Source organism: Elephantulus edwardii, unplaced genomic scaffold, assembly GCF_000299155.1.
Source record: "Elephantulus edwardii isolate Elephantulus edwardi_28Jun2011 unplaced genomic scaffold, EleEdw1.0 scaffold00305, whole genome shotgun sequence".
Classification (NCBI taxonomy): Eukaryota; Metazoa; Chordata; class Mammalia; order Macroscelidea; family Macroscelididae; genus Elephantulus; species Elephantulus edwardii.
This window is the reverse complement of record NW_006400055.1, coordinates 2,687,055-2,706,341: the sequence shown is the minus strand read 5'-3', so window position 1 is coordinate 2,706,341 and position 19,287 is coordinate 2,687,055.

Below are 19,287 nucleotides of genomic sequence, written 5' to 3'. Positions count from 1 at the left end.
GAATGGCTCTGGGAGTGTTCCTTATTTTTCTATTTTTTTAAAATAACTTAAATAGAATTAATGATAGATCTCCTCTGAGTGTTTGGTGGAATTCAGCTGTGAAGCCAGCTGGGCCATGGCTTTTTTTGGAAGGAAATCTTTTTATGACTCTTCAATTTCTTCTTTTATGATGGTCTGTTTAAGTGTTTTACATCTGTTTCTGTCAATCTAGGTAAGGTTTGAGTTTCAAGAAATTTGTCCATCTTCCCTATGTTTTCAAATTGATCTGACAATAGTTTATTATTATATTCTGGTATTATTAATTTAATTTTATCTGGTTCTGTTGTTAAGTCATGTCTATAATTTCTTATTTGAATTATTTGTGTCTTCTCTTTCTTGTCTTTTCTTTTGTTAAGTTTGCTAATGGTTTTTCTATTTTATTAACCCTTTCAAAGAACCAGTTCCTAGTCTTGTTGATGGTTTCAATTGATTTTATGTTTTCTATCTCATTGATTCCAGCTCTTGTCCTCATGATTTCCTTTCTTCTACAGGTTGTGGAGTTAGGTGATTGTTATTTTTCTGTTTGATGGGGTGTTGAGTTAGATGATTGATTTTGCTTCTTTCTTCCTTTATTATGTGTTTGCCTATTACTATAAACTGTCTCCTGAGACAGTTGTTGTTGTTATGTGCCATCAAGTCAATTCTGACTCATATTGGTGCTCTGTACAACCGCCCTGAACCTTGCTCTATTTTGAGCCAATTTCACTGTCTCTGACACACATACCTCCTTTATTCCAGTCACTGAGTCAATTCTTCTCATCCAAGGTCTTCCTCTGCTATGCTGTCCTTTCACCCTTCCAAGCATGGTTTCTTTCTCCAAAGACTGGTCCCACCTTGCAACAGAATTTGTCAGATGAAGCTTCAAAATCTTTACCTGCAAGGAGCAGCCTGATTTCACCCTCTCCAGTATGAACTTGTTTGTTCTCCTAGCACTCCACAGGATGTTCATTGCTCTTCTCCAGCACCACAACAAAGGCAACAATTCTTCTTCTATCATCCTTAATCATTGTCCAGTTTTTTGATGCATAACAAGTAATTGCAAAGTTCTTCTCCTGGATCAGGCACACTTTAGTCTCTAGACTACCATCATTGCTCTTCAGTATTCTGGAGAAGGCAAAGATGGTGAAACTTCATCACACATACTTTGGGCACATTGTTAGGAGGGAACAGTCTTTGGAAAAATACATCATACGTGTTCAGCTGGAGATTCAGAGAAAAATAGGAAGACCCACAACAAGATGAATTGACACAGTAACTGTAACAATGGACTCAAGTATGTCAGAGATGATGGAGATAGTACAGGACAGAGTAGGGTAGAGTTATACCATTCATAGGATCACTACAGATCATGGTCAACTCAACAGTGCCTAATGAAAAACGAAACCATTAACAAGAGGAAGAACCAAAATTTAAAGACTGCACTTGAGACAACCATATTTATGGAGAAGTCTACCTCCATCACTACAATAAAATTTTCCAAAATTAAAGATAAGAATCCTGAAAGTTGAGGGAGGGAGGTGAAGAGTTGCCTCCAAAAGAGAACCAATAAGATTGATATCTGTAATTTCTCAGGAGAAACCATGCAGACAAGAAGACAGTGGACAGACACATATAATACCTTGAAAGAAATAAACTTTTAATCAAGAATTCTGAACCTGGCATAATTGTCCTGTATGATGACCGTGAACGTAGAACATAATCAGAGAAACCGAAACTAAGGGAATTTGTAAAAACTTACAAGAAATTCTAAAGGGCATCATTTGGAATTATAGTCAACAATGACAGACATAATATAAAATTAATAAATTTATAAGATCATTCAGAAATTGATCATTCAGACACAGAAATATAAAAGGCATAAGACACATATGAGACTAAAAATAGAAAACAAGAGGTATACATCTGCCAACAAATATGGATAAGTACAAAGCAAAAAGAAGGCATAATAAGTGTCATCACAGAACTTTGACACTGAAAGAAAGTAAAGGAGATTTCAAAATAAAGTAGACAGCTCAAGACTTGGGAATAAAACAGTAAATTACAGGATGGTGGTTGTTGTATTAGGTGCCTTTGAGTTGAGTCTAACTCATAGTGACCCTATGAACAACAGATCGAATCTGATTCTGTTTCATCCTCGCTATCTCTGATACACCTGAGTCCATTGCTACAGTCTCCAGGTCACTTCCTCTCAATGGAGGTCTTCCTCTCTTTCACTGACACTTCAGCCTTTCAAACATTATATCCTTTTGCAAGGAATAACTCCTAACACTAAAACAGCAACACCTAAAACAATTATAGGAAGAGCCATAAACAAATTAGCACAGCACAGAAAGGTAGATGGAAAAAGAAAAATCAACTACACCACAGAAATAAAATGCAGTACAAAACAGTGCATAACATGGCTGCATCTAGAGGACATTATGTTAACTAAACAAATAAGTCAATCATGAAAGAACATTATTATATAAGGCTACTAGTATAAAAAGCTAAAGGTAGATTTGTTGTTGTTGTTTGTTGTTATGTGCTCGAGAGTTATCTGAGACTCATAGCAACCCTGTGTACAACATTCCTAAACTCTGCTCTAATTTGCGCAAATCTTATTGTCTCCAACACACCTACCTCCATTACCCCCCACACTGAATCAATCCATCTCATTGAGGATCTTCCTCTCCTGTACTGTCCCTCCAACCTCCCAAGCATGACGTTCCTCTCCAAGGACTGAGCCCACCTTGCAACATGTCCAAAGTATGTCAGATGAAGCTTCAGAATCCTTATCGCTAAGGAGCAGTCTGGTCTCACCCTCTCTAGGATGAACTTGTTTGTTCTCCTAGCAGTCCATTCAATACTCTTCTCCAGCTCCACAGCTCAAAGGCATCAATTCTTCTGTCATCCCTGGTTCAGCTTTTTTATGCACAGCAAGTAATTGTTAAGATTCACACACAGAATTAAATTTGGATTGTGGCCAGGGGTAGGAAGAGAAAGAGATAATTAAAAATTAATAAATAGAAAAATTGGGTGAAGGGAAGGGCAATATTAAATATATTGATCAGATATTGTAATTAATTATATCAATCTAGTATAGCTGATAGATTGCATTTTTGTAGTGCTGGAAAAGTTTCCATTATTATTATTATTATTATTATTATTATTATTATTAAATTTTATTAATTTTAATGAACACTTACAGAGACTTTGGGTTTCCACTCATTCATTGTTGCACTATTCTCTCTACCCTCCTCCCAGTTTGTTCTTGTCCAAATGCCACAGTGCTTGTCAAATTTTATTAATTTTAATGAACACTTACAGAGACTTTGGGTTTCCATCCATTCATTGTTGCACTATTTTCTCTATCCTCCCCGCCCAGTTCGTTCCTCTTTTTTCCCCCCTTGAAAGTCTGTTTGAATTGTCCCGTTGCCATGGTGCTTGTCAAAGCCAGTTCTGATAAATCTCTTTGTCAGTGTGTCCTTTGCCATTCCCTATCACTCCTCCCTGCGAGAGACTTCACCCTGATTCATAAGGAAAAGGGGATGGCGTATTCTCTTAGCTACTTCCTGCTGAAAAGGGACGCTGTGGGTTTCAGGGTGAAGATCTTCTCTCACTATTCTAAAGGGCCCCTTTGGCAATAGGAAAAGACTATTGTGGAGATTGATTTTGGAATTTAGGTGCACTGTTATCAATTGTGCTTAGCGGTACATGTTCATATTCCTTGAAGATGAATCCTGGAACTGTTGCAGCCTAGAAGATACAAATTTAACTAACAAGTTAAAAGTACATGAATCAAAAATTAAAAAGCAGTAATATTCCGAGTAGAGGTTCTAATAGTGGCACAAATCAAGTTACAGAGGGAAGGTAGTTCTTAAAATAAAAGGCCTATTGACTTGCACTTTGTCTATTATAGCATAAAGGTTAGGAACCACAAGATGTAGAGGCTCAACTATGTCATTTATGGTTCTTAAGTCCTGGAGCAAATTCCATCTAACACCGGATTGTTTTACAGCTTGGAAGTCCGCATGCAAGGCAGAGGTGAAGTAAGGAACTGCTTATGAGGTTTTCTGTCAATTTCAACAACTAAGAAATAGTGAGAAGAGTTGGGACCTCAGAAGGCTTTTAGGACCAAATAGTAGGCTCTTGTGTCCAGGAGAAAATGAATATACTTACCAGTAATGTTAATGCGCACCCACAGCTCTTCTGGGAGGATCTAAATCATTGAAGCGTCCTTCTTTGTTTCCAGCTGGGAGCTGGGGCCTGTCATTTCTCTCAGCCACAAGGGCCTGATGTGGGCCACCCTTGGCCAAGTGTTCTTCAGATCCACACTTAAAGCAAGTGAGTGGGAGCTTCCTCTCTACTCCCTTGCCTATCTGTGGCTCTCGTCTGTGACACTGTCTACTGAAGTGGCCCAGCTTTCCACAGTGGAAGCAATTCTGACCTCCTTTATTACTTTTGGGTGGCACTGCATATGAGTAAGACTTCCTTTTCCTGACACAGGCCCTAAACTGGCAGTAATAGCTGCCCCAATAATTTTGGCCATTCTCTGGTCTTTTCTCTTCCCTCTAGATCCCAGTTGTTAAAAGAGGGGAAAATTTAAACAAATATATAACAAATAATTTTGAACATTATAATCTTTTAAACTTAAGGCTAGAAATATTAACAATATCATCATTTACAATCCAGAGATACATGTTCCAATGCAGTTTCTATTTTCCATAAATGGTTTTTGGTAAGAAGAATATTGTAAATGTGGATACAGTTCCACTATTCCTCCTCCATGCCACAATACAGTGTTATTAGCATGAGCAGTTATAGATCCATTGCCATCCTTACTCTAACTTAATTTTTTTTACATCTAAATGTATTATTAATTTCAGTAAAAAGTTACAGAGGATTTGGATTTCCATTTATTCATTGTTGAACATTTCTCCCCTCGCAAGCCTCCCCCCAGAACACTACCCTCTTGGAAAAGTAAAAGAAAAATTCTTTCGTTGTTTTACAAAACCTCCCCCAAGTCCACTCCACCATGTAGCCATCGCTCTAGACACCTGTCATGACAGAAATACCTAATCACATATCTCTTTTAAACAGTTTTCTACCTCCTCTGTTTCAGTGCAGTATACATATTGAACCCATCTTACTCAGTCTATCTCCAACTCCAAGGTCAGTCCTCCTTTACAACAGTGGCACCATGCAATATTTGTCCTTTTGTGACTGGATAGATGGCATTTTTGTTGAAATGTTCCAACTAGCAGGTACAGCCTTGTATGTGCTCACAAGCTTATGCAAGGAAATTTGGAGGATAGCTGCCTGGCTAAACTGACTGGAAGAGATTCATATTTGTTCCCATTTCCAAGAAAGGTAATTCAAAAGAATGTTGAAAGTATCAAACAATATCATTAATATCATATACAAGAAAAATATTGCTGAAGAGCATCCAAAAATGGCAAGAATAGTATTTTGTAAGGGAACTACAAGAAATTCAAGCTGGATTTACCAGAGGCTGTGGCATCAGGGATATCATTGCTGATTTCAGATGGATAAGCTGAAAGTAGAGAACCCCAGAAGAATATCTATTTGTGTTTTATTGGCTATGCAAAGGCGTTTGACTGTGTTGATCATAACAAACTATGGCTAACATTAGAATAGGACTCACAGAACACTTTATTATGCTCATATGACCAAGAAGCTGTTGTAGAAACAAAGCAAAAGAACACTACATGGTTTAAAATGAGAGAAGGTGTGCATCAGGGTTTTATCATTTCTCAATACCTATTCAATTTGTACACTGAGCAAAACACTCAAGAAGTTGCACTGTATGAAGATGCGGGATCAGGACAGAGGAAGACTTATCAACAAACTGCATTATGCGGATGAAACAAACTTGTTTGCTGAAAGTTAAAAGGCCTTGAAACACTTACTGCAGAAGATCAAAGACTACAGCCTTAAATATAGATTACATCTCAACACCAACAAAACAAAACTCTTCACTGCAACAATAAGCAGAATAATGATGAAGAAAAATTAAAATTGTCAATTATTTTATCTTAATTAGATCCACAATCAATATCCTGTACCAGCAGTCATCAGATCAAGTTACTGAGGAACAATGGTATCTGTTTGAAGACAAAGGTGCAACCAATCCAGGCCATGATCTTTTCAATAACTTTCTATGCATCTGAAATCTGGATAATGAATAAGGATGACAGAAGAAAAGTCAATGGCTTTGATTTGTGGTGTCAGAGAAGAGTTCCAAATATCCTATGCACTGCCAAAATAAGAAAAAAAACCAGATATGTCTTGGAGAAAGTGCAGCCAGAATGTTCCTTGCAACCAAGAATGATAAAACTTCATCTCACATGCTTTGGAAAGGCTATTCCTTGAAAAGGGACATCATGCTTGGAAAGGTGGAGAGTTGGTGAAAGAGACGAAGACCATGACAATATGGATTGACACAATGACTGCAGCAATGGGTTCATGTGTGTCAGAGACGATAAGGATGGCACAGGGTAAGACAGGGCTCACATCTGTTTTTTACAGAGTCGCTATGGCTCATATTGACTCAATGGTAACTAAGAACAACAATGACATTGTAATTGTTGTTGTGTCCATCAAGTCACCATGGATTCATAGCTCTGAAGCCTGCCCTATCCTGAGCCAGTCTTACTGACTCTGGCACGCCTACTCTGTCATCCCAGTTACTGTGTCAATTCATCTCATCTGAGGTCTTCCTCTCCTGCACTGTCCCTCCACTCTTCCAAGTATGACATCCTTCTCCAAGAACTGATCCTTCCTGTCCGCCTAACCAAAGTATGTGAGATGGATCTTGAAAATCCTTGCCTCCAAGGAGAAACTTGTTTCACCATATCCAAAACAGATCTTTTTCTTCACGTGGTGGTCCATTGTGTTTCAATACCCTTCTTCAGTCATCCTTAGTTATTGTCCAGCTCTCTGACATATAGCAAGTAATTGTGAAAACTATGATGTAGGTCAAGTGCACATTAGTCTCTACATTGACATTGTCATCTCTCGGTACTCTGAAGAGGTTACTGACAGATGATTTTCCTAGTGTAATCCTTCTTTTGACTGCTGGTGCCAAGAGTGTTAGTTGTGGAGATGAGCAAGTTGTGATTGTTAACAACCTCAATCTTCCATCTATCATGAAGCAGCCAATTGGCCTAGTGGTGAGAATCTTTGTTTTCTTGATGTTGAGCTTCAGTCCACGTTGAAGACTACAGTCCTTGACCGTCTGCAGCAAATGCTTCAGGTACTCCTCAGTTTCAGCAAGCCAAGTTGTGTCATCTGTATAACATAGGTTGTTGATGAGTCTTCCTCCAATCCCGATGCCACATTCCTCCTTATTATACCCAGCCTCCCAGATGATCTGTTCTACATGCAGACTGAAAACGTATGAAGATAGTATGCATCCCTGATGCACTCCTTTCCTGAGTTTGAACTGTGTAGTATTTCCTTGCTCTGTTCTGATTACTACTTCTTGATCCTAGTTTAGGTTTCGCATGAGCACAATCAATATTCTGGGTTTCTCATTCTTCCCAAGGTTAGCCACAATTTTGTGTGATTCACATAATCAAATGTCTTTGCATAGTCAATGAAAGACAGATAGACATTTCCTCTGGCATTCTTTGCTTTCTGCCAAGACCCATCTGACATTGGTGATAATATCTCTAGTGTCACAGCCCCTTCTAACACAGGTTGTATTTCTGGTAGTTCTCTGTCAATGTACTCTTCTAGTCATTTTTGGAAGCTCTTCAAAAGGATTTTGCTTCTGTAAGGTATTTGTGATATTATTCTATATTTCAACACTTTGTCAAGTCACCATTTTCTTGGAATTGGAATAAATATCAATCTCAACCAGTCAGTAGGCCATGGAGTTCTTTTTCCTCCAGATTTCTTAGTGAAGCCTGGTGAGCAAGTCCATGGCAGCATCTGTTTTTTGAAAAATTTTCAATGGATGAAAGACAAATTTGAAGAATTACAGGATACTACAAGCAAAAACCAGGAAAAGCTAAAAAAAAAAAAAAACCAAAAAAAAACCCACCCAAACCCAACCCAGAACAATGCAGAGAAAACAAATGAGGCATTAGTAGCACTGGAAAAACAAGAAATCACTATCCAAAATATGAGGTCCAATATTTCAGATGCTGTCAACATGATGGGGAAACACATGAGCAGACTTGAAGAGATGGAACACAAAACCAGTGAAACAGAAGACAGAATTGTCACCACTGATCTGCTAGAGCAAAAAGCAGACTCAAAAAAGAAGGAAAAAGAAGAAAATCCAAGAATAATGTGGGACACCATCAAGAGAAATACCGTGCGCATCAATGGAATCCCAGAACAGGAAGAAGCAAGTAAAGGCACTGAAAAAGTTGTGGAAGAATTATTGGGGAAAACTTCACAGACATAATGAAGAATGAGAGAATATATATTCAAGATCAGTGAACATCATATAGAATAGATCCCAAAAGAAAAACACCAAGGCATACCATAGTTAAACTTGCTAGAAACAAAGATAAGGAGAGAATGCTGAAAGCAGCAAGGGAGAAACAAAGAACAACCTATAAGGGAGGGAAGATAAGATTAAGTGCTGATTTCTCAGCAGAAACCATGCAAGCAAGAAGAAAGTGAAGAACAAATATCAAACACTCAAAGAACACAACTGTCAAACAAGAATACTGTACCCAGCAAAATTATCCATCAAGTATGAAGGAGAGATCAAGATATTCCCAGAAAAACAGAACCTAAGAGAGTTTGTAAAAACAAGACAGCATTGTAGGAAAGACTCAGAGATGTCCTTCTTACAGAGGTATCACAGAAAGCAGCATGTACCAAAGAAACTAACAACAGCATCAAAAAGAACTCACCACAATTATCGCAATAAAACCCTCAATAATTACACTGAATGTGAATGGTTTGAATGCACCATTGAAGAGAAAAATAGTAGTAGATTGGATAAAAAAAACCACATCAATATGTTATCTACAAGAGACACATCTGAAAAATGAAGACAGAGAAAGCCTAAAAATAAAAGAGTGGGGGGAAGATATCAAGCAAATGGCAACCAGAAAAAAAGCTGGAGTAGCGATATTAATCTCCAATAAAATAAATTTTAAAACAAAAACTATCACAAAGGACAAGGAAGGTCACTACATAATGCTGAAAGTGTTAATAGAACACGAAAACATAACAATAATAAATATCTATGCACCAAATAATAAACCTGCAAAATAAATAAAACAGACATTAACAAAACTGAAAAAGGAAACAGACAACATTACAATAGTTCTTGGAGATTTAATACACCACTCTCAATTAAAAATAGAACTACCAGAAAGAAACTCAACAGAGATGCTGAAGAATTAAACTACACAAAAGACCAACTTGATCTCATAGATATTTATATATTAGTGTATCCCCCCCGAAAGCACTGTATACCTTCTTCTCCAATGTGCATGGAATGTTCTCCAAAATAGATCACATTCCAGATCACAAAGCAAGCATCAATAAATTAAAAAACATGAAATAATACAAAGCATCTTTTCAGACCATAATGCTATAAAATTAGAAATTAATAAGAAGATAAAGGAGAAAAAAAACATACAATTGGAAGCTGAACAACACTTTGCTTGAATATGACTAGAAGAAATAAAAAATTAAATTAACAAGTGTCTTGAAACAAATGACAATGAAAACACCGCTTAGAAAAACCATCTGGGAAACAGCCAAAGCAGTAATCGGAGGTAAGTTTATAGCAATAAGCAAAGACATCAAAAGGAAGGAAAAACAGACCATTGACTCTCAAACCCAATATCTCCAGCAAATTGAAAAAGAACTGCAAGAAAACCCGATACCCTCTAAAAAATCTTGAAATTCTAAAAATTAAAGCAAAAAGACATGAAATAGAAAACCAAAAACAATTGAAACTATCAACAAAACCAGGAGTTAGTTCTTTGAAAAGATTAATAAAATAGACAAACCATTAACAAAACTCACAAAAGGAGAAGACACGAATAATCTGAATAAGAGATGAATCAGGCAATATGACAAAAGAACCAACTAAAATTAAAAAAAAAGCTAACATTAAAGTAGTATGAAAAACTATACTCAAATAAATATGAAAACTTAGAGGAAATGGACAAATACTTAGAAATGCACAACCTACATAAACTGACACCAAGTGAAATTGAACATCTGAACAGACCCATGACAAAAGAAGAAATTGAAAACGGACTAAAACAACTTCCAACCAAAAAAAGCCCTAGACCAGATGGTTTTACAAGTGAATTTTATCAACCATTCAGAGTAGAACTGTCATCAATTCTATATAAGCTATTTCAGAAAATAGAAAAAGATGGAATTCTCCCAGATTCATTCTATGAAGCAAACCTATCCTTGATACCAAATTCAGGAAATGACACCACCAAAATAGAAAACTATAGGCCAGTATCTCTTATGAACATAGATGCAAAAATCCTGAATAAAATACTGGTCAATAGAACTCAATGATACATCAAAGAAATAATTCACCATGACCAAGTGGGATTCATAACAGGTATGCAAGGATGGAAAACAATTAATGTAATTCATTACATTAACAAAGCAAAGAACAAGAAACACATGATCCTATCAATTGATGCAGAAAAGGCCTTTGACAAAGTCCAACATCCTTTCCTGATTAAAACACTCAACAGAATAGGATTAGAGGGGAAGTTCTTCAACATAGTAAGAAGTATCTATGCTAACTCAAGAGCCAACATTTTTCTCAACGGAGAGATGTTAAAGACATTCGCTTTAAGAAAAGGAACTAGGCAAGGATGCCCGCTATCACCTCTTCTATTAACTATTGTATTGGAAGTCTTAATGATAGCAATAAGACACGAAAAGGAAATAAGAGGGATCCATATTGGCAAAGAGGAGGTAAAATTATCTCTTTATGCAGATTATATGATAGTATACCTAGAAAACCCTAAATAAAGACTCAGCAAGAAAACTATTGGACACAGTAGACCAATTTAGCAAAGTGGCAGAATACAAGATCAACCTACAAAAATCAGTTGGATTTCTCTACAGTGACAAAGAGAATACAGAGCCAGAACTAAGAAAAACAATACCCTTCACAATAGCTAATCACAAGATTATATACTTGGGAGTAAATCTAACCAGAAGCGCAAAGGATCTATTAAAAGGAAATTACAAAACATTACTACAAGAAACAAAAAGAGACCTGGAGAAGTAGAAGACTATCCCTTTCTAATGAATAGGAAGACCCAATATTGTGAAAATGGCAATACTACCAAAGGCAATTTTCGACGTTCAATACAATCCCAATAAAAATACCAATCCCATTCTTCAACAAGATGGAAAAGACAATCTCCAGTTTCATTTGGAATGCAAAGAAGCCCCAGGTAAGCAAAGCACTCCTTAAAAAGAGAAAAAAAAAAAGGTAGCAGGCATCTCACTCCTTGATTTCAATTACTACTCCCCTGCTGTGGTGGTTAAGACAGCATGGTACCGGTACAATGACAGACACATAGATCAATGAGATAGAATTGAGAAACCGGAAATCAGCTCACAACTGATTTTTTACAAGGAGATGAAATCAGTTAAGTGGGGAAACGACAACCTTTTTAACAAATGGTGTTGACAAAATTGAAAAACTATCTGCAGAAGATTCAAGCAAGATCCATACCTCACTCCATATATAAAAACCAACTCAAGGTGGATTATGGACCTAGGACTAAAACCAAAGACTATAAACTTCATTAAAGAAATGGTTGGTAGCCATCTGAATGTCATCTTTGGTGAGACATTCAGACATTCAGATGGCTAACAAGCACATGAAGAAATGTTCAAAATCCCTAGCTCTCAGAGAGATGTAAATCAAAACAACTATGAGATATCATCTCACCCCAGTCAGAATAGCAAAATGTTAAAGAACAGCAAGCAACAAATGCTGGTGAGGTTGTGGAGAAACTGGAACCCTTATTCAATGTTGGTGGAAGTGTAAAATGTTGCAACCACTGTGGAGGGTAGTATGGCACTTTCTCAAAAAGTTGCAAATAGAGATACCATTTGACCCAGCAATTCCACTACTGGGAGTATAAAAAGAGACCATAACCACTACCTAAGCAGATATATGCACACTCATGTTTATAGTGGCTTTGTTCACAATAGCAAGGAGTTGGAAACAAGCTAAGTGCCCATCAACAAACTGATGAATAGAGAAGCTGAGGTATAGTCACACAATGGAATACTATGCTGCATTGAAAAACAAGGAACTCATGCAATATTATTCAAAAGATGTGACTCTGGAGAACATTAAGCTGAGTGAAGTATCTCAGTGACAAAAGGACAAATACTGCATGGTGCCACTGTTGTAAAACAGGACTGACATCAGGGTTGGGAGGAGACTGAGAAAGATGGGATAAATAATGTAAAATACATTGAAACAGATGAGGAAGAAAACTTAAAAAGGGATATGTGATTAGGTATAATTGTCATGATAGGAATACAGAATGAAGGCTGCATAGTGGAGTGGACTTGTGGGGAGGGATTGTATAACAATGAAAGAATTTTTCTTTTACATTTCAAATTGGGAGGGCGGAAGGTGTGGGCAGGGAGAAAAGTGCAACAAGAATGAATGGCAATCCTCAGTGTCTGTAAACTTTCATTAAAATTAATAATAAGAAAAAAATTTAAAAACAGAAGTTAGTCTTATTTGTGTCATTATTTTTATCATTAGTATAACTTGCATAACCCATTTCATTTGCATCTGTATGATAAGTATTTCCTTGCAAAGAATAAAAACACTTCTGAGCATATAAATTAGTATCTTCCAATCTACTTACACTTTGCATTTTATAATCCCATTAGGACCTGTAGTGGCTTAGTTATAGCATGATGCTCTATTAACTGAAAGCTCAAATGATCTGGATCTACTTGTGGTTCCCCACAGGAGAAAGACATGCAGTCTCCTTCTAAAAAATTTAAATTCTTGGCAACCTGGGTTACTGTGAGTTGGAATCAACATGATGGCTATTGGTATTTTGGATTTTATAGCTACTTTACAAACAGAGTTTTTTAAGAGGAATTCTAAGTTGGGGTCAAACATTAGCTCTCTTAAATTTCTAAACATACCTAATAGCTTTATTTGCTTGCAAAGGTGAAGTTTTAGTTGGCAGTATTTAATTAGTCCATTTACTTGATTTCTTTTTTATTACAAACACTGGAGAGTTCTAAGGATTAGTGATCTAAGTGCTCTTAAATGAATTAGCTTAAAGCTTCTAATTTCTCTGTTAGGAGCTACTGCTCTACTTTGTGCTTGTTTTTGGAGGGGTGTCTTTCTGTTATAATGCACACACCACTTATGCTTGGGGGAAGCTACTTTTTCTTAGTACTTAAGAAAGTCTAACTTTTTGGATTTTACAGGTAGTCATTGAGGACATTTGACTTCTATGACTCATTTATTTTTGTAATTTTGGGGCTTTACATCTACCAGGGAATGAAGTTGCATTTTCTCTCTTGTTTTCATATAAACGTCTAGGTCTCCTTATATATGCAGCTGTGAAAGACTGGCCATGTGTTTATCTTTGGTATTCCAGACTACCAAAAACAGGCTAACCAGCTTTATGACCACCAAACATGGTCTATTTTAAATCTTTTTACTAATTTAAAGATTTTATTCTTTTAAAAATTTTTCAGCTGTAGCTTCTAATTTATCTTTACTCTGTTGGTTTTTTTTCTTTTATCATTTTCTAAATTGAGAGTTTTATGTTCACTTGATTCTTCTATCTTTTACTGTTCTTATTTTATTGAAATTATCAAATTGTATGAGCTCAAAGCTATTATTACATTAGACTTAAATCAAAAAACAAAGAAAGAAACAATGGCAAACTTAAAAAAACAAAACTGTTAACACAAACACAGACTTCTGCTTTGAGCTTTAGCACTTTTCATCTTTTTTCTTTTTCTAAATCAAGTTTTAAATTGTAAATAATTTACTGGGAAGAGCACTGTTTAGGTTAACACATGCCAATTAAGAGAAAATAATAATTCAGGATTGCATCTTCTTAAGGCTCTTTCTAAAGGTGACAAAGGCAGCTTTTCCCCTTCAGCTTTATGCAAAGATTCAGCCATCTCTTTCTTCAAATTTTTTGGATCACAAGTACAATCTTGCATAGACATTATTACTATTCTTATCAAAGTCCATACTGGCCAAAAATTAATAGGAATCTTTTCTCCTTTATGATGTAACAAATTGGGATTTTTATTCCTCTCTTCCTCAATTATAGAAAGAGGAGGTATCACAGGAGATGCAAGCTTTCCTGAATTCGGGAGCTGTGGCAGTGGCTGAGATAAATTATCATCAGCCAACTTATATCACCTATACTCATACTGTTGCCTGGGGCTGTGTTGCTCACATTCAGTCTCTGCTTTAGACTGTAAGAGTTGTAGAGGAATGGAAACCAAAGTGGACAACAAACAAACATATATTGGAATAGGATCTTCTGTCTGGTGAGCTCTTCTCAAAGCTTTTATAACTTGTTTCCAAATCTTCCAATAACAATGTTTCTTTACCACAGAAAATAAATCCTTAACTGTAGCCTTTTATACATTTACTCCTGAGCCATGCAGTAAGGCTCTAAACAGTTTAATATACTACATTTCTGTATATGGGGAATTTCCCGTGATTTCACCTTTTCTGCTCCTGCCTCTGAATTCTTAAACAATTTATTAAATCTCAGAGGGGAAAAAAATCTCATGAAACTTTTTCTACTTCTTCCCCTGGATTTCTACCCAAATTCAGCATGTGAGGAATTTCTCATGACTTTGCCACTGGCCTGAAAGATTGCCTACTCTGGGCATACACACTACTTTTGTTCTCTTTGTGTGCACTAGTTCACTTACCTTCATGCCCCACTTTTCAGTGCCACTTGTTGTACCCTGTGTTCTGGGCTCATGAGTCACAGAAGGCAGAGACTCACTAGAGATATGGAGACAGAAGATGAAGCTCTGTTAAGCAAGCTGCACCGGTTTAGAGCTGAACCTCGTATTTATTGTAAAGCACAAAGAGAGCCATATGCTGAAGTGCACATACACATTTTTCATGGTGCTGAAGTGCATGTACACTTTTTTACAGTACAGAGAAATAAAAAAATATTTTAGCTAGAGCAAATTATTTTAGACTACCCAAGACTCTGTGTTCTCTCACTATGTTTGACTTGCGAATCAAATAGTTAAGTAAGTCTGATAAAAGACTATTGACTCAAAGTATTCCAGGTGATGTACTTGGAAACATTCCATAGCCTTCAAACTTTTCTCAGAGAGCTTAACCCTTTAGGGGTAAACCAGCTTAAAAATCAGATAGTGCTGACGTGGAACAATTCCTGGAACATAGTCAGAGCCATGTGCAGCCCGACATTCTCAAGGGTCCTTCACGTGCAAGAGCCTTAGGGTTCTTGGAACATTTCCTTGTACAGCAGACTCCTCAATATTGCTATTAACCCTTCAGGGATTCTTAGTCAACACAGGAGGAAGGACTTTGTCTCAGATCTTCTACTCTAGGACTCTGCTGATTGCTGGATTCTTCCAGTTAATGTGGACATCTGGCAAAGAAAGATGATGTCTCAGGCAAAAGCAATATCTTGGCAGGATCCCAATACTGGTCATACTGTCCCTCAAGTGTTATAAGTGGATCAGTGAACTTCTGGGTTGGCAGACTGTGAGAGCTGTGTGGTACCATAATGGTCCTCCACACCTCTTGTGGCTCTGTTCAGGGCTGAGTGTGCAAGAGGGTTTACTAGGAGTCCAATGGTGATTTTCACCTGTGAGTATGATAGGTGGATCGGGCACTACCAGGTTTTCAGGCTACTATGGCTGTGCTATCAGACAAGATCCTTCCCACCTCTCCTGGTTCTGAGAGAGACTGAGGGTTCCAGAGAGGTCACTGGGAGCCCAGTGGTGATTTTCATCTGTCAGTGTGGTAGGTGAATCAAGGAACTTCAGGGCCAACAGGTTGCTGTGGATGCTTGGGTTGGAAAAGTCCTCCTTACCTCTCCTGGTTCTGTGTGGGGTTCCAAAAAGACAAGAACTTACAAGAGAAGTTCTTCACACAGAGACACCAAAGGAAAGTGAATGGACCAGAGTAACCTGAAACAAACAAACAAAAAAACCACAGCAAAATGTCAATGATAAAACTTAGTCTGTCAATGATCATACCTTATTTGAATGAACTAAATGCACCAATCAAGAGAAAAAGAGTAGCAGAATGGATAAAAAAACAAAACCCCCAAAGCCCATTATTGTGCTGTCTGCAAGAAAGACGTCTAAGAAAAAGAAGCAAAAGAAAGACTCAAAATCAAAGGTTGGGAGGAAAATATACCAAGCAAATGGCATCTTTAAAAAAAAAATAAGGCAGAAGTGGTAATATTAATCCCTGACAAAGTAGAATTCAGGATAAAAACCAGCATAAAACATAAACTAGAGCATTATATAATGATGAAAGGCACAGTAGATCTAGAAGACATAACTGTGGTCAATATCTATGTACCAAATGACAGAACTGCAAAATATATTTAAAAACAGTTAACATATTGAAAAATAGTTAACAACACAAGCATCCTGAAAACTTATAACCAAGAAAGGATAAAATAGATGAATGGGACCTCCTAAGAATCAAATCCCTATGCACATCCAAAAACTTCTCCAACAAGGTAAAAAGGGAAGCCACAGACTGGGAAAAATATTTGGCAATGACATGTCAGATAAGGTACTTATATCTAGAATTTATAAAATACTCGAGCACCACAACAAGAGAAAGGTAAACAACTCAATTGAAAAATGGGCACAGGAGATGAACAGACACTTCATCAAAGAAGACATTCAGACGGCCAACAAACACATGAAGAAATGTTCAAAATCCCTAGCTCTAAGAGAGAAGCAAATCAAAACAACTATAAGATACCATCTCACCCCAGTCAGAATAGCAAAATTTAGCAGAACAGCAAGCAGCAAGTGCTGGCAAGGTTGTGGAAAACCTGGAACCCTTATTTACTGTTGATGGAAGTCTAAAATGGTGCAACCAGTCTGGAAGGCAGTATGGCACTTTCTTAAAAAGTTGCAAATAGAAATACCATTTGACCAAAAAATTCCACTACTGAGAATAAACCCCAAAGAGACCTAACTGCCACCCAACCAGATATATGCACACCCATGTTTATTGCAGCTTTGTTCACAGTAGCGAAGAGTTGGAAACAACAAAAGTGCCCATCAACAAACAAATGGATAGAGAAACTGTGGTATATTCACACAATGGAATACCATGCAGCACTGAAAAACAAGAAACTCACAAAATATTATTCAAAATGGGTGACCCTGGAGGACATTATGCTGAGTGAAATATCTCAGTCACAAAAGGACAAATACTGCATAATGTCACAGTTGTAAAATGGGACTGATATTGGGGTTTGGGGGAACCTAAGAAAAGAGGGGATAAATAATGTATACTGCATTGAAGCAGATGAGGAAGTGAGCTATTTAAAGGAATACAGGATTAGGTACTATTTTCATGACAAGATTCAAGAAAAAGAAATACATAGTAAAGTGGACTGTGGCCTTGGCAGGATTGTATAATAATGAAAGAATTTTTTTTCTTTTCTTTTCAAAGAGAAAAATGATCTGAGGGGGAGGGATGGGCAGGGAGAAAAATGTGTAACAATGAATGAGTGGGGAAAAATTAAATGGAAAGAATAAGCTGTAAAAAATATATATGTTGCATTTTAAAAAAGTCATTAATTTTAAAAAATACAACACAACAGTTGACAGAGTTGAAGAAAGAAATAGCACCACAATAGCGGTAGGGGACTTTAACACACTACTCTCACCAAAGAATAGGTCAACTCAAAAGAAACTTAACAAATATGCAGAAGATCTAAACCATACATTTAGATGACTCAACTTTGTGGCTGGATTTCAAGTACTGCACCAACTAAAACTCAGTGCACTTTCTCAAGTAAACATGGTACATTCTCCAGAATATATAACATATTAGGGCACAAAGAAAGCCTTAACAAATTAAAAAATATTGAAATAATGCAAAGTATTTTCTCAGACCAAAATGCAAAAAAAAAAACTAGAAATTAACCACAAGAGGATTAAGTTCATTAAAACTATCCATGTGGAAACTAAATAATACCCTGTGACAGCAGGAGAAAATGATTGAGTTATAGAAGAAATAAACAATAATTAAAATACAATGTACCAAAACCTCTGGGATGCAGTGAAGGCAATCCTTAGGGGGCAGTTCATAGCAAAAGGGAAATATGTAAAAAAATTAAGAGCAAAATTCATAATCTAACTCAACAGCTTCCTCAAATAGAAAGAAAACAAGAATCTAACCCTACAGCCTCCAGAAGAAAGAAAATTGTAAGAACAAGAGCTGAAATCAATGAGATAGAAAAGAGGAAAACAATTAAAGCCATCAACAGGAACTGGTTTTTTTTCAAAGGGTCTATAAAATTGACCAACCAAATTCCAAACACAACCAAAAAAAGAGAGAAGACATAAATAACTCTATTAAGGAAATATAGAAGTGACATCACAACAGACCCAGAGGAAATTAAATATATGATATCAGAATATTATAATAAGCTAAACAGTGATAAATTTGAAAGCAGAGAAAATGGACAAATTCCTTGAAACTCACACCCTACTGAGACAGACACAGACAGATGTAGAACACTTCAACAGACCCATCATAAAAAAAGAAATTGAGCAAGTCATAAAAAGACTGTCCCCAAAAAAGTCCTTGACCAGATGGCTTCACAGCTGAATTCTACCAAACATTGAGAGAAGATTTTTTTTTTACAGCATACCAATTTCTTTCTTTCTTTTTAAAATTTTATTAGTTTTAATGAACATTTACGGAAATTTTGGGTTTTCTTTCATTCATTGTTGCACTGTTTTCTCTACCCTCCACCTCAGTTCGTTCTTCTTCCCCCCCCTTTGAATGTCTGTTTTAATTGTCCAATTGCCACAGTGTTTGTCAAAGCCAGTTCTGATTAATCTCCTTTGTCAGTGTGTCCTTTGCATTCCCTATCACTCCTCCCTGAGAGGGACTTCACCCTGATTCATAAGGAAAGGGGATGGCGTATTCTCTTAGCTACTTCCTGCTGAAAAGGGACACTGTAGGTTTCAGGGTGAAGATCTTCTCTCACTACTCTAAAGGGCCCCTTTGGCAAT